Below are 24,634 nucleotides of genomic sequence, written 5' to 3' on the forward strand. Positions count from 1 at the left end.
ATCGAACTCTCCCGGGACCAGATTTGCCTTCTCACTGTCTTGTCTGCCAAACCATGGGCCTGGCCAGTTTCTGCAAGTCCCCCCCCCCCCCCCCCACCATCCCCCTAACTCACTGGGGACTGAAGCTTCAGGAGCGTGCACAGCCATCCTCAAGGAAGCTGGAGAGGGCCACCCACAATTTGTGCTTACACATGGCAAGATGTTAACCTGAGCAAGCTTCCTCCTTCCAGTCTGCACACCTCTGGACTTCTCCAGTTGTTCACCTGAGCAAAGCAAAGGGGAGTGTTGTTTTAGGCAAAGCCAAACAGAGGTAGCAGACCTGTCTCAAAAGAAATCCTGCAGTGCAGTCCAAAGCCCATGGGATTAAAAAGAAACACACAACCATCCTCAGCCGTTCTATTAGTACGATACATAACTAATCTGATCAAATTATCCATTTACATATGGATATTAGTAGGTTTCTGAGGTAAGTCTTTTTTAGAACAGTTACAAGTGCGTTTCAGAATAGTTATTTCATCTCCAGGGTAAATGAGATGGTTGTAGAACTTGACAATGAAATCTACACTCTTTGGGGCGGGGGGAGTTCTGTATATTTAACTTTCTTTTCTTTTAAATTTTATTTTATTGCTTAAAGCAGGGGTCCTCAAACTTTTTAAACAGGGGGCCAGTTCACTGTCCCTCAGACCGTTGGAGGGTCGGACTATAGTTTTAAAAAAAAACTATGAACAAATTCCTATGCACACTGCACATATCTTATTGTGAAGTAAAAAAACAAAACGGGAACAAATACAATATTTGTATTTGCATGTGGCCCGCGGGCCGTAGTTTGAGGACCCCTGGCTTAAAGTATTACAAAGAGTAGTACATATGTCTCCTTTTTTTCCCCATTGACCTTCCCCCGGCCTCCCCGGCCCCCCAGTATCTTGCGTCCATTGGTTATGCTTATATGCTGTATATTTAACTTTCATTGGTGGTGGGTTTTGACAGTGTATTCCAGTGTGTTCCACCAGGGTAACAGCTCATTATTGCCTTGTGCTTTTTCCTTTAAAAGCCACCTATCTGCTGCCACAGCCCCCAGAAGTCTGCCCTTGTTCCTTGCTCACTTTCCCTTTAAGAGTCTTTAGCATTTCAGCTGGTAAAGTTCCAAGTGCCCTCTGGACTAATTGGCACAAAGTGAGAATTTTCTCATTTGGAAGAGAAAGAGCCTGTTCTCCAGGGAAGGCTCTTCAAGGTAATTGCTTTCTCAGAGATTCCAGCCCCCACCTTTGGCAACCTTCACCAGAGACAAATCCCTTTTGCTGTTAAGGAGCTAGAAACCCACAGAAGGAAAAATAGGAACTCGGGACAGACTTGCGGAGACCTTTGAAACCAGTGACCTTGAGAAGGGGAGGAAGTGGGGGAAAGGCCAGTGCAGGCAAAGGCCGCCGAACCCTCCCCACCCCCTCACCCCCATGGGCACCACAGCTCTAGCTAGACTTTTCCATTGTCCTTTTTCTAAGGAGCTTCCAGGATGGGGTGAGTTGGTAGAGGGAGCTCATATATCAACCAGGATTCCAAGCAAGGGGAGGGTGGCACTGATTTGGAAAAAAAATCTTTAACAAGACACCTGGGCTGAAGGGAGGCAGCAAAGATAGAGCTGGATAAGAAAAGAGGGTGGCTTACCTGGGCAAGACTCCAAGAGCAATTGGTGTGTGCCCAGGGGTGAGTGGGGAGTGAGAGGAAAAGACCCAGAGAAGAGGGAAGTCCTCTTTGGGCCACCACCTGCCACTCCAGGTGAGGAATGTGGGGGAAAGGCCAAAGGGGGGGGGGTGACTAACAAATGGGGGGCTGGCTGGAAAGAAGCAATAAAGACTAAAATGGAATTGTCGTTTTCTGGGGGTTATGGATTGTGATTTCCTCCCTCAGCTCTGCTTTGAAATCTTCACTACTGTTGGACACAGGAGATAGTACAGCCCGGCTGGGGGTGGCACTTTATTTTTTTAAGATTTTTTTTAAACTTATTTTTTAAAAGAGAGAGATGAAGGGAGAGAGAGAAAAAGAGAAAAACGTTAATGTGAGAACAGAATACTGAACTGTGTCCTGTACATCCCCCACCAGGGATGGAGCCCACAACCCAGGCATGTGCCCTAACTGGGAATCAAACCTGCAACCTTTTGTGCACCAGACGATGCCTAACCAACTGAGCTACATTGGCCGGGCATGTTTTATTTTTTAAATCTGTACTTTCTAATCTTTTCTACAATGACAAGGTAGAAATAGGGGGGAAATAATTGTTAAAAATAAAAGTGATAGCTAGAAAATTCATCCACCAGATACTCACCAAGCCTGTACTGTGGCCAGCACTGGGCTTGGCACTAAATGCACAAAAGAGACAAGACCCCTGCATTCAAAGAAACTGAGGGAAACCTTTACAAGACAAATAAATATGTCCTGACAAACAGAGATGCATGCAACAAAGGAAATGACTGGGTGCTGTGGCTGAGAGGAACTGGAGGAGGCTGTGAGGGATCGAACCTAATTTAGACAGTAGTCAGCAGGTGACGTTCAGGCCAGACCTTAAGGAGGCAAAGAAGCCTGCAACGCAAAGAGTTGGCGAGGAGAGTTCTAAACACAGAAAGGGCCCGGGGAGGGTTCTAAGACAAGAGCGAGCTTGAAATGGGAGGGCGTGTTTGGGAAGTGGAGGTGAGATTGTACAGTGGGCAGGGCCAGCTCATGCAGAGCCTTGACAAGTACTTTGGTCTTTATTCTCACTGCAAGAGGAAGCCAGCCCTGGCCGGGTAGCTCAGTTGGTTAGAGTGTCATCCCAATACACCAAGGTTGCAGGTTTGATTTTCGGTCAGGGTATCAGGGCACATACAAGAATCAACCAATGAATGCATAAATAAGTGGAACAACAAATTGATGTTTCTCTCTCTCTCTCTCTCTCTCTCTCTCTTTCACCAATCAATCACTAAAAAAGAAAAGGAAGCCAATTAGGAGGCTCTTGGAAGAGAAAAGACTGGGTGGTGCTGGTGGAGATGGAAAGTGGGTGGAATTAGGGTATTTTTTTGAAGGGAGAACAAATAGATAAAACATGACATTGGATTGGCAGTGGGGACTAAGACAGAGGGAGGTGTCATGGGTGGCTTCCCGTTTTCTGGCTTGGAATTACTTCCCAAAGTGAGGCAGACTGTGCGAGGAACAGGTTTTGACAGGTTACATTTCAGATGTCTGGGTTTATTAAAAGGGTGGCACTCAGAGGCGGCTCGGCCCTCTGATGTGATAAAGTATAATGCAAACAAGAGGAACAGTTCACCAACTTGCTTTGGCATAACTCGACAGCTTTATAAAGTTTTAACTCCTTTTCTTTTTGTTAACTCCTTATTTATAGAACTGTTAGGGTCTAAAAGAGTCATGTAGAATTTCAAGTTGTATTTTTTTTATGGGTGACAGTATGTGCTATGGTGGCACTTGGTAGTTTGGGGTTCTACAAAGATAACAGGGTATAATCCTCGTCAGAGGTCTACTATAGATACAACAGACAATGTATTGAACTAATTTCCAATAAAACTTTCTGGACAATGTAAAGCCACTAGTTGGTATGTAATCTGTGGCTAGACAATAGTTACCTGTTTTTTCTAGCACTTACTATAACTGTGCATTCTGTTACACACTCTATAAATATCCCATTTGAGCCCCACATTTTTTATCACCCAATCTTACATGTGAGAGAAAAAGGCTCAGAGGGGTTGAGTACCTTGCCCAGGGTCACAGAGCTAGCAAGGGGCAGAGTCTGTATATGTCTGGGCGGACGAGGAAGCTTGGGTTTCTATGAAGCAGGTGTGGTCCTTGGTTACAGCAGGGGTTATCTGGGAAGCGCAGGTTAAGATGGGGTTGAGAATGGAAAGGTTTATTGGGGAGTGATACTCATGGACACATAAGACTCCAATGCAGACCTGTCCAAGTCTCTGCCAGCCCAACAGGGAGCCCTGAAGCAAAGACCACCCATGAGAGGGGGCATGTGTTGGGCAGAAATGGGTAGACCCTTGCCGCACTACCTCAGCTCACCCATTGGCTGGGGAGAGCACTCCGGGAAGAGCATGATTGCATCTTGAAAGCTGGGCCGAACCCCAAAGGCTGTCAGTTAATTGTGTTCCTTGTATTTGGGCAGGAGCCCATTCTTTCTTTCTTTCTTTTTTTAAAAAATATATTTGTATTGATTTTTTACAGAGAGGAAGGGAGAGGGATAGAGAGAAACATCGATGAGAGAGAAACATTGATCAGCTGCCTCCTGCACACCCCCTACTGGGGATGTGCCCACAACCAAGGTACATGCCCTTGACGGGAATCGAACTTGCGACCCTTCAGTCAGCAGGCCGAGGCTCTATCCACTGAGCCAAACCAGTTAGGGCAGGAGCCCATTCTTAAAGGGGATCTGAACAGTGCATCTTCTCACCTGCCACACGCTCTGAAAACTGCCAGCATGCTTTTCATCCCAGAAGAGACAGTGTGTTACTTATCCACTGCTGTGTAACAAATTGTCCCCAAATGCACCAGCTTAAAACAACGAACATTTGTTATCTCACGGTTTCTGTGGGTGCCTATTCAAACAAACATCACTGATAACAATAAAGATTTTAGCTTCACTCGCTCTGAATCGGGTATTGTATTAGCAGGTCCTTACACGCATCATCTCACCACAACTCCTTTATTCACCCAAGGTTCATCGGGGACCAGCCCTCCGAGCTGCGGAGAACAGAATGACAAATGAAGTACTCTCCTGCTCTTGAGGTGCTCATGTCCAGAGGTACGATTTGTTTCAATTTTGCAAAGGAGGAAAGGACAAGTGACACAGTTAACTGACAGCCTTTGGGGTTGAGCTAGGAGGCCAAAGCAGGTCCGTGTGGCTTCAAGGCCAGTGATTTTCGTGAAGACAGCATACTCCTGAATCCACAAGCCTGAATCCATTGCTAGTCTGAGAACCACTGTGAGGAAGGAGCAAGTTGCAAAGAACACACACAATATAATTTCATGTATATGAAGTTTAAAAACAGAGGCTTGCTTGGCGGTGCCCAGGTAGCAGTAACCATAAAGAGAAAGGCAAGGAAATGATTTCTACAAGTCAGGATAGTGACCATATCTGGAGGAGGAGGGAGATGTGATGAAGGTGGGGGGGTCCACAGAGGCTTATGCGTGACTGAGTGGTCTAGACGTGGTTGCTGGTTATGGGGTATCCAATTTATAATGATGCATTAAACTGTACACAGGGACCCTAGCCGGTTTGGCTCAGTGGATAGAGCATCAGCCTGCGAACTGAAAGGTCCCAGGTTCGATTCCAGTCAAGGGTACATGCCTGGGTTGTGAGCTGGATCCCCAATGGGGGGCGTGCAGGAGGCAGCCAATCCATGATTTTCTCTCATCATGGATGCTTCTATCTCTCCCTCTTCCTTCCTCTCTGAAATCAATAATATATATATATATATATATATATATATATATATATATATATATTAGAGGCCTGTTGCACGAAGAGATTCATGCAATAGGCCTTCCCTTCTCCTGGCTGCCAGCACAGGTTTTCCTCTGGCACCTGGGACCCAGGCCTTTGCTCCGGCCGGAGCTGCCTTCAGTCTTCCGTCTTCGCTGCTCTGGCTCGCCTTCAGTCTTCCCTCTGCCGCTTGAAGCCTACGTATGCAAATTAACCGCCATCTTTGTTGGTGGTTAATTTGCATATCCTGCTGATTAGCCAATGGGAGGCTTAGCGAAGGTATGGTCAATTACCATGTTTGTCTATTATTAGATAGGATATATATATATATATATATATATATATATATATATATATTTAAAAACCACAAATGTATTAAAAATTTTTTTAAAAATTGTACATATGTAGGGTGTCTTTTACTCCTCTGTATGTACGACATATCTCACAATAAATACAATTTCAATGAAAACAACTGTATCCAATGGGATGCTATTTGCCAGGTGCAGGCACCTGGGACAGCAGGCTAAAGAGATCCTTTTTCTCAGAGACACAAGGAGCATGAGGTCTTTTTGCCTCCTGCAAATCCCCCAAACAGTTGGGTTTGCATCTTGGCTCATCAGCATGTTCTTAAGGTGTGTTACACCCAAAATAAACTCTGAGGAGGACAGTGCTTGGTGAGATCGTGTTGACATTTGATACAACGTGTCTGAGGAAGTTGGCTTTTGTTTTTCCTATTCCTGAAAGGGTGGCTGAAGAATGAAACCTGATTCACACTGTCACAACAGTCACTGAGATCTTTTAACCTAAAGAACAACTTCGTATCAGAGTGCCAGGAAAAGCTCACTCCGGGGTTCCTTGGATTAATTAGGCTTCCTCCTACTTCCTTTCAGAACCTATCAAAAAAGCAGAGTGGACTTAGGCTTGTAGCTTGGGTTCTGCAAAGCCAGAACAGCTGGAAATGCCCAGCTCCCTAGATGATCCTTTCTTGGAGGGTCACAGTGGGCACACCTGCCTCACAGTGGCTGTGTGATCCTTGCCTGGCACTGCTCTCTCTGGGCCTGTTTCCTCCACTGGGAGCTGGGCCCTAACCCCTCAGAGGGAGGCTCCCCTGATTGGGACCCATGGGCATGAGCAGGTGCAGACTGTGTATGTGTGTGGAGCAGGTGACTGGGACAGGGGCTGGACATGGGGGCCTTGGGAGGCCTAGTGGTCTTTTTCCTAGGCACCGTGTTTGAGGATGTGGCTGAACTCCACGTATTTGAAGTTGCCTTTCTTGTCAATGGGTGCCTCACGGTACATCTCATCCGCTTCCTCGTCTGTGAAGCGGTCACCCATGGTGGTGAGCAGCTCCCGAAGATGGTCCCCATGGGTAAAACCTGAGGCCTCTCCGCCGAAGCAGGCCAAGGCATTGTGGGTCACGTCCTCGGGGTCCGTACCATTCAGCTTCTCCCCAAACACCGTCAGGAACATGGTGAAGTCGATGGGCCCAGGGACCTCGCTCATCGTGCCCTCCTGTGGGGTTCTACCTCATCTGTGGGGTTCTTTCCCAGGGAGGCCAGCATGTCATGCAACTCCTCCTTGTCAATGAAGCCATCTTGGTTCTGGGCGATCATGTTGCAGGCCTCCTTAAACTCCTGGACCTGGGACTGGGCCACATCGCAAAGACATTGGATGTGGCCCGCTGTGGCTACTTCTTGGTGATCTTGGCCTTGGCTCGCTTACTGGACATCTTGGCTTCAGGTGGTGGGGCTTCCCTGGTGTGGAGAAGGTACTCCTTCAGTGCTGGTGCCCTGTATTTTTATTTCCTAAATTTGGCAACCTTGGCGGAGGGTACTCAGCTTGTAGCAAAGGACACAATGGGGTTGGGCAGGCTGCTCCTGAGCAGCTAGCAGCTGATAAGCTTGTTTGATCTGCTCACCGTCTCCGCTTCTCTCCCTTTCCACAGCCATTGGGGACGCCTGCCTAGTGAGCAGGCTGTGCACCTGCTCTGCACCAGATAATTTCTATTAAGGAATTACTGTTGATTACACTGTATCATAATAGCATTATCATTCTTTTTAAAAGGGGGTTTTATCTCTTAGAGATGTATACTAAAATATTTATAGATAAAATAAGCTACCTGACATTTGCTTCAACATAGTATCAGGAGGGAATACATACTGTCGGAAAAAAGGCAGATCACACCTGGCTGGTGTGGCTCAGTGGTAGAGCATCAGCCCATGCACCAACAAAGGATTTTGGATTTGATTCCCAGTCAAGGGCACATATCTGGTCGGGGTGCATTCAGGAGGCAACTAATTGATGTGTCTCTCTCATATTGATGTTTCTCACTCTCTCTCTCTTTCTCTCCCCTCATCTCTCTTTCTCTTCCCCCACTTCCCCCTCTTCCCTCTCTTCCACTGTGTCTAAAAAATAGAAATAAAAAAAATCAATGGCCCAACTGGCATGGCTCTGTAGTTGAGTGGCCACCTATGAACCAGGAGGTCAGGGTTTGGTTCCCAGTCAGGGCACATGCCCAGGTCGTGGGCTCGATCGCCAGTGGAGGCAGCCAATCAATGATTCTCTCTCATCACTGATGTTTCTATCTCTCTCTCCCTTCCTCTCTGAAATCAATAAAAAAATATTTTTTTAAAAAATCAATGGACAAAATATCTTTGGGTGAGGATTAACAACAACAACAACAAAAGGCAGATCATGGTTGCCTGGGATTGGAAGCAGAGGAAGGGATGGACTGCAAAGGGACACAAGGCAATTTGGAGGATGATAGAAATGTTCTGTATTTTGATAATGGCGATGGTTTCAAGGTGTTTTATATCTGTTGTATGGTAAACATCTCATCAAGTTGTATGTTAAAATGAATCCAGCTTAGGTACATAAACTTTACCATAATAAAGGTATACATTTAATAAAGGCATACCTTAATAAAAGTACTAGTTAAACAACTAAAATATGGAAGGAGAAGTGGATGAGCATGTGGATTAGACAGGGTTAGCCACAGGATCCTGATTGGTATGGCAGGTGATGCATATGCATAAAGTTCATTACACTGACCATCTGCTCTTTGAACTATCTATGTTTAAATTTCTCCATAATAAAAAGTTTTTCAGCCCTGGCCCGTTTTCCTCAGTGGATAGAGCACCAGCCTGCGGACTGAAGGGTCCCCAGGTTCGATTCTGGTCAAGGGCACATGTCCGGGTTGTGGGCTGGATCCCCAATGGGGGGCGTGCAGGAGGCAGCCAATCAATGATTTTCTCTCATCATTGATGTTTCTATCTCTCTCTCCCTCTCCCTTCTCTGAAATAAATAAAAATATATATTTAAATTTTTTTTCAAAAGGTAAGGCATATAAGACAATAAGAGAAAAAAGAAAAAAATTCCAAATTAGGTGTTTTGGAATTTTTCAATAGGGGAGATTTGCTTTAAAAAAATTCATTGCTATGAGATTTGGGTGAGATAACTATGAATGACTGGAAGAAAATGGTTACCATCTAGGATTTTACATTTGTATTTCCTCTGACTCTAAGTTCTCATTGCACGTTAATGAACAAAACTGAAGTCCTAAAAAAGTAAAAAGCACAGGATCATATTACCGTGTAAATGTCCTTTCAATCTTTCTTTGTTTAGTCCAGCTGCATTTTTGCATGTAATACGCCTGTATTTGCCACCTGTTTTCTGGTTCCAAGGGAGGCTGACTCATAGTCGCAAAGGGTGGGGTGTGCAAGAAGCCCTCTGGAAATCTGGTGAAGCAGAACTTCGAAATACTGATCCAGCCACACTTACAACCACCGCTGATCTGGCCAGGCATTGCTTGGTGGAGGCTGGGATGCTATGCTGTTAGAAAGCGCCCCGCCTCTCCCCACAGGGGTGGCCTCCGTGTTAATTGCTTCTTAACGGTTGGGAACCAGCTTTCCCGCCAAGTGTCTGAGGGACACACCCAGTTCCCTGGCTCGGGCTGGATGTGAAAGTGAAAGGTTCCGACTGAACTCCCTGGCTGGGAACTGCAGGAGGAAGAACAGGTGGCGCTTAACTCGAGGGTGCTCCCAAGTGGCTGTGGACCAGCAATGGTTCCCTACGGAGAGAGGCAAGATGTGTGAGCCAAACTGTAAGTATGGAAGTACAGGTACTGGATACAGAGGCCTTGACTGTATGTAACTTCTACCAGTGGCTGGATATGCCAGCATCACAGGGGACACCAGGAGCTTAGAACAAATGCATCATTATGCTTCATCATGTCCTAGCTCAGGGGTTCTCAACCTGTGGGTCGCAACCCCTTTGGGGGTCAAACAACCCTTTCACAGGGGTCGCCTAAGACCATTGGAAAACACATATATAATTACATATTGTTTTTGTGATTAATCACTATGCTTTAATTATGTTCAATTTGTAACAATGAAAATACATCCTGCATATCAGATATTTACATTACGATTCATAACAGTAGCACAATTACAGTTATGAAGTAGCAACGAAAATAATTTTATGGTTGGGGGTCACCACAACATGAGGAACTGTATTAAAGGGTCGCAGCATTAGGAAGGTTGAGAACCACTGCCTTAGCTGGTTTTGCTCAGTGGGTAGAGCGTCGGCCAGCGGACTGAAGGGTCCCAGGTTCGATTCCAGTCAAGGGCACATGCCCAGGTTGTGGGCTGGATCCCCAGTGGGGGGCGTGCAGGAGGCAGCCAATCAATGATCTCTCTCTCCCTCTCCCTTCCTCTTTGAAATAATAAAAAAAAATATATTTTAAAAAAACTGCACAGTGGATAGAGCATCGGCCTGCGGACTAAAGAGTCCAGGGTTCAATTCTGGCCATGGGTTGCGGGCTCGATCCCCAGTTGGGGGCGTGCAGCAGACCGCCTATCAATGATTCTCTCTCATCATTGATGTTTCAGATATCTTTCTCTCTCCCTTTCCCTTCCTCTCTGAAATCAATAAAAAAAAATATTTTAAAAATTGCACACTAATATTATTTTATAAGGACACCATACAACATATAAGAACACTGTTTGCCTCTTTTCAATACTATTGTTTTGCTGCTTATTCAGTCTTTTAAAAATGAATTCTAGTAGTAGCATGTGAATTTTTTTGTGTGCACTCCATGTTTCACTTTATTTTATTTTTTAAATATATTTTATTGACTTCAGAGAGGAAGGAAGATAGATAGAAATATTAACGATGAGAGAGAAACATTGATCGGCTGCCTCCTGCACGCCCCACACGGGGGATCAAGCCTGCAACCCAGGCATGTGTCCTGACCAGGAATCAAACCATGACTTCTTGGTTCATAGGTCAATGCCCAACCACTGAGCCACAGATGTTTCACTTCAGTCAAGAACAGAAGGGTTTTCAGACACAAATATCTTAATTGACTAAAACTAATCTTAAGGATTCATCGTAAAACTGTCACAGCAGTAACAAAATATATGTCTTTGGACTTAGGATATAAAAACGTATAAAAGCTATTTCTACAATTCCTTTCTCCATCTAAAATAATTTTGCTGTAAATTAAATATTAAATTTTCTGCCATGCTTGTGCCATGGAAAAACTGTGATCATTAATCTGAGTTGGATTGCATTCTCTGGGGACCTGGTTACACTGTCAGGAGGATGTGACAGCCACTTTTCAGGATCACAAGCCAATAAGCACCGTGCCCTCAGAGCTTTTCAGTTTTCACATTCAGTGGCAGCCGTTACACATGCAATTTTCTTCAGATGTTAACGGACAGGCCAGAATTGCATTTGGCTTTCTGAGTCATAACTTTGTTATAAATAACTCTTTTTTTAATGGTCCTCATTGTTTTAATCAATAATTAGGTCTTCGTTTCTTGGAGAATATGAAGGGTCAGGGGTTTTATCTGACGTTCTCAAATTGTGGGTTGGAAGACTTTTTTTGTTCATTTTCATTGGATTAATGATGAAATCTTTATTAAATAATTTGAAAGTCCTGTCTGCAAATTTTATGTGGGTCATGCTCAGCAGAAGTCTGCTCACTTTCATTGTTTCCAGTTTTCTGAAATGTAAGCAGACTGCTTTCTATTTCTTCTCTGAGCTCCACTTTTGAATTTTCTATCTCTGTGATGATCTTGACTTGTACTCATTTTCAAAATTATTTGAATAAAGCTGACATTTATATCTACATTTTTGGGAAACCCACATCTTATTACATTTTTAATTAAAATTCATAATTCTAGCCTTCGGTATGCATCTAGTTGCCACTGTATTTGTCCATTCAGTTGCCAATTCATATAATGTTTCATGATTATTGCATCTAGACCTGCAGATACACAAATTTAAGAGTAATATGAATTATTTAATGTCACAAAATATTTTTGGCTGTCACTTGCAACGGTTGCGAACAGCAGAACCATGTACTGCTGGGTAATACCTTGTTATACAAGAGTCTATTCATGCCATCTGAGAGGAAGGATTTGACATGTTAATTGGTTTGTCTTTTATTCTTAAGTGCTTCCTCCTCCTCACACTCTGAAGCTGTGTCTAGCTCCATGTTAGCAGCAGCACAACCTACAAATGTTCATGGCATTTGGTCTCAGTCCCTTTCTGTTTCAAGGACATAGGACTAAAAATGTCACCAAGCAAATTCTTGGGTGTATAGACTGTGCTGTGCCAGCACTGGGGGCCAAATCCCAACTGATGGGCATCCTTACATTTCTTGATACACTTATCTGTTGTGTTCGTGATGTGTGCGGTCCTCCAACACTCAAGGCCTGGGCCCCTTCTGCTTGGGTTAAGGGCCGTGGTGGCCAATTTGGATGCTGTTTGAGGAACCAGTGAGAGATCCCTGGAGAGTGGGATTCCTGGCATACTAAAGACGGGGAGAAAGGAGCCACTCCAGGAGAGATTGGGAGAGAGGGCAGAGGCAGATTTCCCATTAGGCTAATGAAGCTCAGCTTTAAGGTCCCTCATTTGCACAGATGGCTCTATCTTCCCGTCAATGCCTGCCCTGAGTACTGTGTCAGTTTCCTTTTGCTGCTGTAACAAGCCACCCTAAATTTAGTGGCATAAGACCACACAAATTTATTCTCTTACAGTTCTGAAGGTGAGAAGTCCAAAATGGATTTTACTGGGCTAAGATATTGGTCAGGCTGCCTTCTTTCTGGAGAAACTGTTACCTTGCCTTTTCTAGCTCCTAGAGGCTGTCCACATTCCTTGGCTCACGTCTCCTTCCCTGACTGTACCCCTGCTGCATCCCTCTCCTACGGACCCTTGTGATTATGCTGGTCTCATACAGAGACTCCAGGATTTCATTAATCCCCTCATCTCAGGATCCTTCACTTAATGACTGTGTAAGGTAGCACAGTCAAGGTTCTGAGAATTAAGATGTAAACATTTGGGGGGCATTATTTGGCCTATCACGGGTGCCTAGGAGAGCCTGAGTCTTCAAGGGAAAGATGCTGAGGCCTCTAGTCAAAGTAGGGTCATGAAAAGAAGGAATGGCTCCATTTTGTCCAGAGTAAGAGCAAGAATGAATGATGAAATATAGGGAGAATTACTTTGTAAAATATGTGACTGTCCAACCCCTATGCTGTACACCTGAAACTAATACAAAATACTATTGAAGGTACACTGTAATTGGAGGGGGAATAAAAGAAGAAGTTTCCATAGGAGGAAAACTAGGGGGAGCTGAAGGTGTTGAGTCTTTGGGGGAAATCCTGGCTCAAAGTCATCCCAACCAGCAGGATCCTTCCCTTTTATTGTCGTTTAGGGAACTTGTCACAGTTATAAGTCCTAGAACGGACCTTCTCTTCCAAGGATCATATCTGTTCCACACACCTCGTCCTTCACTTTCTGCAACACACACACACACACACACACACACACACACACACACACACACCTCAGTGCACAAATCAGAGGCAGAACTCTCATGATGTCCTCAGTGGTAGAGTGGATCATTTAAAAGTTAAGACATTTATTGAATGAAAGATACATATATATTTCATTTTCTCAAAGGAGTACTATTACAGTGGAACAGTGGGCTCCCAACCAGGGGCTCAGCACACAATAAGTCAGAGATATGGTCAAAATATATCCTAGGAGGAAAGATGATAAAACCCGTAATCACCAAGAACAATAAAAGCGTGCTGCTCCCGCTTCTATAAAACCAACTTAAATGCACTCTACAGAATGATTAGGCAAGGGGTCCAATGAGTTGAAGCGAGCATGAAAGTGCCATTGAATCAAACATTTGAACCACAGCTTAATTTGATGGCCATCAGGTGGTCAATGAAAATCTTGCTCAACTTGTTAGAGTTTAGGATGGCTCATCTGAGATAATTTAATGATGCAAGATATCTCCCAGATGCCTTTATTTTCTCCTGGTGTAGTTCCCTGGAGCAAGCAGAGGTATTTAAAACTGCTTCCATGAGTCAGTACATCCAATGCTCAATGCATTATTGATAATGCGGTCATTCTAACCTGGCGCAGAGTACTGAAGACACAAGGAGTACTGGATGGGGTGGGGACCTGGAACTTGACACACCCACTCAGGGTATGCCCTGGAAAGGCAGCCCACAAGTGTGGGTGCTGGGAGGCAGCACACGGAAGCTGTGGAGCAAGGCAATGATGGTAAGCAGTTGTTTAGTAAAATAGAAGGCATGAGGGGCAAGCGGTGGCTAAAGGATAGCAACAGGACAGGTAGTAAATTATCAACCTTGGCATTGTCAGTGCCCCAATCACCACTTAAAATACTTCTGAGTGACTCTGAAGGTCCGTGACATGCAGTCACTTGTCATTTTGCCAGGACAAACACCTTAAACATCTGAGTGTGTGGGTACTAGTTCAATGAATGACCAATATTCCCTCTCACCATGACTGTGGTTCTTTGCTCATGGTTGGGCATGCAGAACCTTTTCTTAGGTGATTTAAAAAATAACAATAACCATCGTGTTTTTTTTCTTTGGAAAAGAAAGCTGCTGATGCTGTTATTAAGTGGAAGAGAAATTCAGTTCAGAAATGAAATATAACTGAATGTTGAACTCAGATGTGCTAGACTCTAACAAAAAGAAAAGAAATGTAAGCAGCTGAGTATGACACAAAAACTGGTCATCAAGGGAGAGTTCCATTTTATTTATTTAAAAAACCCATATTTTTATTGATTTCAGAGAGGAAGGGAGAGGGAGAGAGAGATAGAAACATCAATGATGAGAGAGAATCATTGATCGGCTGTCTCCTGCATGCTCCCTATTGGGGACTGAGCCTGCAACCCAGGTATGTGCCTTGACCAGGAATCAAACCAGTGACCTCTTGGTTCATAGGTTGATTGTTACTCACCGAGCCACACTGGCTGGGCTATATTAGTGACATAGATTTTAGGTGTACAATATAGTGCTTTGACATCATGGAACTCTTTTTCAAGCAATACCTTCCAGTCTTCTGAGGAGGAACTACTTTTTACAAAGAGCACACTTTGGGAAATGATGGTCTCAGGAAACATACTCCTCATGAAAACTGGTTAATTCCAGGGTTTTCTCAAAGAAACTACTGACTCATTATAGTCTATGGAAGCTAAGCTGGGTAGAACAAGCTGTATTTGGCTTTTTCTGTTTCTAGTCTTCAATCTTTAACAATAACTCCCTACAATTAATGCCAGCATTCAAAAAGAATGGAAAATATGCATATTAAATCTCATGAGATTACTCAGTACTTCTGTCCTTGGGAAAGGACCACAGCTGGTCACAGTGGGAGATCGTCCCTGAAATTCTGTCAATACCTTTTGACTGATATGGAGATGAGATTTTTTTTCTGCTCCTATTATTCTTCCTGTTAAACCCCAGCCCACCAGCTCTTATGCCATGTTTTTCCCTTACGCTCACAGAACCACACGTTTACCGAGAGCTGTCTATTCTGTGTTCTGGATTATGTACACCGGCTACACATTTACCAGAGTACAACTAAATACATGGAAATGGAAGAGGCCTACCAGTAGGAACATATTTTATTGGAGGAAAAACATTCTAATTATGTACATTTTCCTTGTATTGCTATTTCTGATCAGACAGAATATTTACTGGGTCATTTGAAAGGATAATGAGTGTCTATCTCAGTGGGTCTCATCCTGGTGTACATGAAAATAATTTGCGGAGCTATCAAAAACTATAAATAACTGGGCCCTATCTGGGACTCTCTGAATTAGAACCTCCAGGGAGAAGCTTAAGTGCATGTATTCTTTTTTTTTTTTTTTTAATATGTTTTTATTGATTTCAGAGGGAGCAAGGGAGAGGGAAAAAGAGATAGAAACATCAATGATGAGAGAGTATCATTGATCGGCTGCCTCCTACATGCCCCCTACTGGGGATTGAGCCTGCAACCGTGGCATGTGCCTTGACCAGGAATCAAACCGTGACCTGCCGGTTCATAGGTCGACACTCAACCACTGAGCCACGCTGGCTGGGCCAAGCATATGTACTCTTAAAAGCTCTGTAATTTATTCTCTGGCATTTATGTTGTGGCCTTTCTATGTTATTTTTATGATTTTTAATTGGATTTATTGAGGTGACATTGGTTAATAAAATCTATAGGTTTCAGGCGTATGTAGCCTTTCTTTTTTAATAAACAATTTTCCCATATGGTCTCACCTAAATATTTCTCCTGATTTTGATTTAAAATAACAAAGAATATTTTTAAAGAAAATAAATTAATTCCAGCCAAAACGGTTTGGTTCAGTGTATAGAGCGTCGTCCTGCGGACTGAAGGGTCCCAGGTTCGATTCCAGTCAAGGGCATGTACCTTGGTTGCAGGCACATCCCCAGTAGGAGGTGTGCAGGAGGTCGATGTTTCTCTCTCGTCGATGTTTCTAGCTCTCTATCCCTCTCCCTTCTTCTCTGTAAAAAATCAATAAAATATATTTTAAAAAAAGAAAATAAATTAATTCCAAAACCACTTCCCAAACACTAACAAATGTTGTTTTTCCATCTCTGGCTCTAGTCTGTGTCCATGTAAAGAAATCTTTGAATTCTGAATTTGTCACTTAGCATTTTATTTAAAAAATTTTCCATGCTATCCTATAGTGATAATAATTGTCATTTTAGGAATTATATAATATTCCAGCAAGTATTTATTTGTATCGTAATTTAGCTAACCATTTCCATACAATTGGACATTTAAGCTGTTTCACTATTTTTAGTTGTTCTAGAGAAAATGGCAATGAAGGACTTGATGTGTATGGATTTTACTTTTCGTTTGAATCAATTCCATTGGGATAATTTTCTGAAAATCTGGTTTTTATTTCTGGAAATCTGGGTCAAAGGATATGAACGTTTTTTATGACTCTTGTTAATAATTACTAAATTACTTTCCAAACGCTTGAACAAATTCACAAAGCCAAGCCCCAAGTCCATGGTATAACTGCTGAGGTTTTTCAGGGAAGGGCTGGCAATACTGAAAGTCTTTTGGATGCTCCCATGACAGGTGGAAGCAACGTGTCCACATATACCAGTCCTAAGAAGAAAGGGGAGAAACCTGATATCAACAGCAGTGTTATGGCACTGCTCAAATATCTCACCTACCATGAGCCAGCGCAGTCCTTGCATTCTAATTCTCAAAATAACCCTGGCAAGTTAGATCTTACTGCCCCTCATTTTACAGATGAGGAAAGGGTGGGGAGAGAGGTTGAATTACTTGCCCAAGGATTATATAGCAAGTTAGTACTGAAATAAGGGTTTGAACCCTATGTTTGACCACTGCTATATATACACCACACTGCATTTTCACATCATTGATATCTGAAGCAGCCACAGAATCTCACCATTTGGATGCCTTCTAAGTCATAAATTGGCTATAAATGAAATATGATAGAACAGATGAAGTAGGTTAACCATGTCCACAACCCTCTGCCTCTTCCGCCACCTGGAAGTGGATGGAGCCTGCTTCCCTTGAATCTGGGCTGATCCGGTGACTTCTTTTGACCAATAGAATGCAACCTGAGTCATGCAGCCTAGGTCTGGGCCCATGTAGAGAGGTCCAGCTTCCTTGCTGGAGAGGCCACAAGAAGAGAGGAATAAATGCCTGACCAGCCCAGCTGTTCCTACCTTTGAAGCTAAGGCATTAGACATGCGACACCAACTTGGATCCTCCAATCTCAGTCAAATCACCCAGCCAACAATAGATGGAGCTGAAACAAAACATCCTGATGAGCTAGTAACCAGTGAGTGTGTTAAGCCATTTTCAGAGTGGGGGTGTTTTGCTGTGCAATAATATATCACCGGAGCAAGACATTTTATTTTGGTGAATGTCAAATGCAGAAAGAGTACCAGTAAGTTATACACTCAAGCTTCCCTAACACAAGCAGAATGAAACTCACTGACATTTATCACTTCTCATCCCTTCTCTGTACTCACCTCTGTCACAGCACTGACCCCGCTGCACATGGCCTTTACCTGTGTTCACATCTGCCTTTCCTACGAGATTGGGAGTATTCACTTTGGTAACCACAGTAACAAGGCCTGGCACACAAGAGTTGCTAATACATATTGGTTGAATGAATCTTGACTTGCTCTTGATGGATTGATAAAAGCCCTTGAAATAGAATATAGCTTTTATTTCTTGAGCTCAGCACTGTGTAGAATACTTTATATGGATTATTTCATTTAATCTCCACACCCCATGAATAGGTCCTATTACTATCTTCATTTTACAGACCGGGAAACGGAGAGGCTAGGTAAAGTGACTTGAGGTTACAAGTGTTTTTTTAAGTACCTGTGCCAAGCAAGGCAAGACTCTAGGCTTTGGCAGCAATTAAATGAATGAAGCCAGTGCAGCGTGGGGCACAAAACCCCCAGAGGCCTGGGTGGCTGATTGTGCCATGGTAGCACCAGCTCTGTTAGGACAAACTCTGGATTGCAGGAATGTCATGGAGGGTTGTGCAGGTCATGTCTTGTTCAAGGACATCCAGGCCAAGGGCAAGGAGGGACTGAAATCTAGACTGTGCTACTGCACTCTGCTCACCATGAAGCCGGGCACAGAACGCTATCTGCCTCTTGCCCAATTTGCCCAATACCACTATGAGCAGTGGCAGACCTGTGGGAAACTGGAGTCATCAGAAGAAGAAAGAGAGCACTAAGAAATGTGCCATGTTTTACAATGGATAGAGCAAGAAAATGATTCCAGAGAGACGGCAGGGATGTGTAGAGGTTGGGGAAAATGGAAAATTTGAGTGCAGTATCTGAGCCCCATCCCCAGGGAAGTTACTATCTCCTTGCAGTTATCTGAGACTTCTAGATCTTGCTGTTTCAGGCCACCTCGCCTGCAATGATCCACTGAAACATATGCAAACTAACAAGATAAACACTGCACAGCAAATTATAAATCCTGCCAGAGAGGGCTCACTGCAGTTCTCTTATAGAGTCCAAACAATTCAAACATCCATAGCCAAGCATCCAGCATGGTCAAGTGGCCTCCTGGGAGTTTCCCAACATTTGGACCAGGAGATATCTCCCACGGAACAAAATAAGGAAGGTAACAATCTCTGATTATTTCATTGTTTCTCTACATGCATGAGCTTGGCTATAGTTGAAGGATCTACACTGGTTTTGGGTAGAACTTCAGTCACCCAGCCTGAAGTAGTTTGCAGACTTTCTTAGGCTCCACTTCCAAACTGAACTGCCATTGGAAGAAGCTGGGAAGAGTGGAGGGGGCTCTGGGAAATGGCAGCCATACCCCCACAAGCACCCACTGAGCAGAACTGGAATTCAGATCTTAAATATACTATATAGCTGGAAAATTCCCAAGAAATATGTGGTGGTGATGGTTCCAGAGCCTGGGGAGTGCCCATTTGAGGCCCTTCACCAAAGCCATAGGGCCTCTGCCTGGTGGAGCCATGACATCTTGGGTCCAGAGGGCAGGAAGGGGACAGCCCCCTTTGATCACCTGCTGAATGACTTTTCATTTCTGTTTACCACCTGGCTTCTATGGGTTCAAGAGAGAAGGGTTCTGTATCAGTTTCTTAGGGCTGCTATAACAAATTAGCACAAGATGTCAGCAGGGCCCTGCTCCCTCTGAGACCTGAGGGGAATCCTTCCTTGCCTCTTCCTGGCTTTTGGTGGTTTGCTGGCAATCTTTGGTGTTTCTTGGCATATCTATATATATAAAACCCTAATATGCAAATAGACAGAACAGTGGAACAACCAACCACCAAACAACCAGTCGCTATGATGTGTGCTGACCACCGGGGGGCACGCACACAGAACATGGCGGGCGTTGGCAGCAGGCGGCAGAGCACAGGACATGGTGGGTGTTGGCTGTAGTGGGATGGTGGAGCAGGTGAGCGGGGGTGCCAGACCAAGGAGGGGCGCCGGTCGCTGTCATCGGGGAGAGCCTCTGGTGGTTACTGAAAATTCTTTGCTCCCGTGCACCATGTTCCCACCCAGCACTCATACTTGCTGCCACCACTGGCCCTGTTCAAACCACTGCCGGTGCCTAGCACTGGCCCTGATGGTTCGGCGCAGTCAGTGGGTGCAAGCAGCAGCTGCTGGACCTGATCGCCCCTGAGGGCTTCTCCACCTCCCCCTGCTCCTGAGGGGTAATCGGGGCAGCCGCCGCCGCTGGCACCCACTGCTGATGCCGGCCCCAATCACTCCGCAATGTCAGTGGGTGCGAGCGCAGGGCCGGTGCTGTTAGCGTATGGGCCGGAGCGGGGCTGTCAGCAGACAGGGGACCAGGGGCCGAGGCGGGAGGGGCCGGGTGGGTGTGCAGAGGATGGGCCAAGACGCCCACCCCCGCTCGTGGCCCACCGCAGCCTCGTGGCCCACAGTTCCTTTCTTTTTTTTTATGATATTTTATTCTGTTTATAATTTTTATTTATTTTTTATTGCTTAAAGTATTACAAAGGGTATTACATATGTGTCCTTTTTTCCCCCGCCCTTGACAATCCCCTGGCCTCCCTTACCCCCATAGTTCCTTTCAAGGTGCACAAATTCATGCACTGGACCCCTTATATATACATAATGCCAATCCTTGGCCATCATGTGGTATTCTCTGTGTTTCCCTGTATTCCCATGGCCATCTTCTTATGAGGACATCAGTCATATTGTATAGGGGGCTAGTCTACTCCAGTATGACATCAACTGCACTAATTACATCTGCAACAACCCTGTGTTTAAATAAGGTCATGTTCTCAGGTATGGGGGAATCAACACATCTTTTTTTTTTTTTTAATAGAGACACAATTCAGTCTATAGCATACATGTTCCTATATAACACTGCTTCCTGGATTTCTAGGTCTGCCTCCAGCAGCAAAATGGTAAGTTGGTTAATCCATGATTTCTTGGGATAAACTCTTGCCTCTACTGCTGTGTAACTAAGCACTATAAAATAGGAATACAGCATAACAAGAGTATCTAGTTTTTGAGGTTGGTGAAGGATTAGGATGAAGTACTTTGCACAGTGCTGGGCATTAACTGCTTATCAAGTATTACCCATTAGTGTTGTTATTCCCCAACTCTTTCCATTGACTTTTCTATGAGTAGATCATTTATTCTTCCCTGCAGACACCTGTGTTCCTGGGCCAGAACCAAATGCCTCTTCAGTTTAGGGAACAGAGAGTAGGGTAGAGAGAGAAGGGTTTCGTTTCATTTGTTTATTCAGTTAAGCAGAAGGAGTAAAGGCAGTTCATGCCTGTCAGCACTAAAGACAAGTTCTTTCTATAGATGCTTCTGGTAGGAAAGATAGGACATTTCTCAAGTAAGTACCCCTGAAGTTGAAGGGGCTGCCAAGAGAAGACAACTTTTTTAAAGAGCCGCCCAAGATGATGTTTCCATGAAATTCCTTCAGGATCCTATATCAAACCCTCCCTCAGCTTCCTGACAGGTTCAGAGATTTCCTCATGTTTGCGTCTTAGAACTGAAAGTTCACTCAAATGAAAAACATTCACAAGATGTTCAAGATGTAGAAAACAGAAAGGCCAGTTACATAAAAATCAACCTGTCAGGTGGACCAGTGCCTCCCATAGGTCAATCACAGCCTCTCTTTTTGGAGAGAATTATCAGAAAGTTGCTTGGCGGGTAAAGAGTCAGAATGACGCTGTGAGTTATAGGATTTAGAGGAATAATAGTGTCAGGTTCTGATGTGATCATTTCCACTCATCAGAGAGGGCACTTACTTGATTAGATAGAATTGGGTACCTTCTCCCTTAGATGGGCACTGCTGTTTTATGCATCCTAGGTTAAAATCCCTGCCTTAAGTAGACCTTTACCCACTTTTAGCTGATGTTACAGTTTAAGTCTAATAATGTAATTTTACTTTCATCAAGGCCAAGTTCTTAGGCTTACCTTCCATTCTCACCTTCCTTCTCATTCCTCCACCTTCTAATCTTATACTAAGGTCCCCCTGTGACCTCTGAACTGCCCTGACTTTGTGACCACCTCCTCAGCTAGACCTTTGAATAATTGTGAATACAGTTAACTCTGTGTTCTCACCTTTTCCCCTTTGAGTTGTGTTGTTGTTTTTTTTTAAAGGATCAGTTGTTTTAAACTTTAAAAAAACATGTTGTTATTGATTTCAGAGAGAGGAAGAGAGGGAAAGATAGAAACATCAATGATGAGAGAGAATCATCAATTGGCTGTCTCCTGCATGCCCCTACTGGGGATAGAGCCCACAACCTGGGCATGTGCCCTGACTGGGAATTGAACTGTGACCTCTTGGTTCATGGGTGGATGTTCAACCACTGAGCCATACCGGCTGGGCTGATTTGTGTCTTGTACTTTACCTAGTATTCCACATCTCCGCTGTCCCCTCATTCCATTTATCCTGGCAGGCTTTGCCCATGTCCTCACACATAAGATATGACTGACATATTGATCTCATTTGTCCCCTGTTTTCTGTCCCTCCTTCTCATAACCATATTCTTGCCTCATCTCCCTCTTTCTTCTACCTCTCTCTCCCCATTTTTTCCTACCAAGGCTTCTAGGACTTTACCTGTCTCTCCCCCTCCCCCCTCACAAATAGACATCTTCTTCTCAGTTTCTTCTTTAGACATTTACCTCCACCACCATCAGGACATTGTCTTTTTTAAAAAAAATCCACTTTTTACATGATTTTCAATACATATTTATACTTCCCATCCAGTCCACTTCTCTGAGCTCGTCTTGCACATCCAACTTAATTACTACTTGCACCTGGATGTCACAAAACAGTACCAATTTTAATGGGTCCAAAATGAACCTAATGATTCCCTGCCACGGTCTCGCCCCTCTCAGTAAACTGCTTCCCATTTCACACAGTAACTCAAGCCAGAGGAAGCATTGTTCCCTTTTCCTTACCTCCAACAACACGAGCGAGTCTTGCTGCTACTATTTCCAAACTATATTTTGGGTCCAAAGCAGTCTCTTCATGCCCACTGCCATGACTCTTAGCTCAGGCCAGCATCATTTCTTACCCGGACCGCTGCAGCAGCTTCCCCACTGTTCCCCCTGCTTGTACGCTGGTCTTCCTCTAGTTCCTTCTTTCCACAGTAGCGGCAGATCCCTTTTAAAAACAGAAATTATATTGTGCCAGTCTTTACTAAGCCTTCTTGAATGTCTTCCCATTTATTCACTAAACGTATTTTTTACTGAGTGCCCTGTGTGTGCCATGCCCTCAATAATGCCTACTGTCATGCAATAAATGAAGTATACAGTAGGTAGATAGAGCTAAGTGCTATAAAGAAAAAATAAAGAAGATGCGAAGGACAGGAACTTGTGTGCGTGTTTCCAATTTTAAATAGGGAGTTGAAGGAAGGTTTCACGGAGTCTGTGCAGGTGATCTTTGAGCAAAGGACTTGAAAGAGGTGAGGGAGTGAGCTCTGCAGAATATTCTCGTGGGAGGGAATAGCAAATGCAAAGGCCCTGAGGTAGAAGCATGCTTGGCTTTGGGACTGACCAGAATAGGATAAAATCCAAGCTTTACTAAGATGGGTTTTGGGATAAATGGTTTATAAGATGGCTCAGTTCCCTTGCCATCCCCCCAAACCCTCCTCTGTCTCCCCAACCCCCTTTCCCAGCACTCTTCCCACCTGACTATATGCCATTCACACTGATGTCAGTTTACCAGAAGTTGTTTCCTGCTTTTGCCTGTGTTGTTGCCTCTGCTGAAACACACTCCCCAACCCTTTATTCCCATGTACAATTTGCAAGGCCAGCTTCTTCTCATCCAGTAGGTTTAAATTTCACCAAAGGCCATTTCAAACCACAGGACCTAAAATAGGTCTCCTCTTGCTATTTTTCTATTTCAGTTTCCTATTTGTTTCCTTTATGGCACTAATTACACCCTACAATTGGGATATATACTTATATATATACTTATGAATTTATACTTAAAACGCAATAAATGATATCTCATTGTCATTTAAATTTGCATTTAATCACTAGTGAAGATTAAGCATTTCTCCAAGTAGTGGTTCGTTTTTAGCATGATCTCTTTTTTAATATTTTATTCAATAAATGTTCACTTAAAGTCCCTATTCTTAGGACTAAGAGCAGGCCTGGCCAGCAGAACCCCACCCTGTGGATTTGTCAGGGGCAATTTATTTCTTCAAGTTTCCTGGAGAAGTTGGTGACTCCCGGTGACTATTTCTTGGCAGAAAGTATTCCAAAACCCAAACCCATTGAGAGGAAAGTGTTTGCCTCACTTCGACGTTATCAAGTTTTGAAAATGGGCAAGAAAGTTGCATTACAGTGGTACCAGGTACTCCCTTTACGCAATTGAGCAATTATTAATGCTCACCTGATGATGTATTACAAGGGAATGATGGCTACTGGGAAGCACGGGGAGCTCAGCCCCTCACGGTTTCCAGGGGGGCTCTCGGTGCCGAGGCAGGCAAGCAGATGGTCTAACTGACCCCTCCAGACTGCTCAGAGGCCATTGAGTGTTCCTTTCAGGAGAATCCGCGCTGGGATTGCGAAGCAGAGCTTCGAAGGCTCTCGGGGTTCCTAAGGTTACAGCCGGGCCCGCTTCCCAAGCCCAGCCGCGATTACAGATAATCTCGCGAGAGCTCGAGCAAGTCCCGGCAGCGGGTGGCGGCCGCGGGATGTTGGCGGAGCATTCCAGACCGCGCCCCCTCTGGCGCAGCTGGGAGAGGCGCAGGCCGGAGTGGCCCGCGGCGCGCACGCGCAGGTGAGCGGGGCCAGAGCTTGGACTTGAGGGCGGGGGGCGGGGCCTTGCGTTGCGCCGCGGGCACGT

General features: G+C 44.4%; 1 long non-coding RNA gene and 1 pseudogene across 1 annotated transcript; both read right to left on the bottom strand.

Annotated features, from left to right (window-relative positions):
- Positions 1-120: 120 nt before the first annotated feature.
- On the bottom strand, positions 121-24,543 carry LOC132218400 (uncharacterized). Its single transcript, XR_009449176.1, has 3 exons — positions 24,179-24,543; positions 22,854-22,942; positions 121-263 (listed from the first exon to the last, which is right to left on the bottom strand). It is a non-coding gene; the product is annotated as an uncharacterized LOC132218400 (long non-coding RNA).
- LOC132217824 (myosin regulatory light polypeptide 9-like) lies at positions 6,378-7,235 on the bottom strand (annotated as a pseudogene).
- Positions 24,544-24,634: the final 91 nt, after the last annotated feature.

The sequence above is a fragment of the Myotis daubentonii genome, chromosome 16 (assembly GCF_963259705.1).
Source record: "Myotis daubentonii chromosome 16, mMyoDau2.1, whole genome shotgun sequence".
NCBI classification, from domain to species: Eukaryota; Metazoa; Chordata; class Mammalia; order Chiroptera; family Vespertilionidae; genus Myotis; species Myotis daubentonii.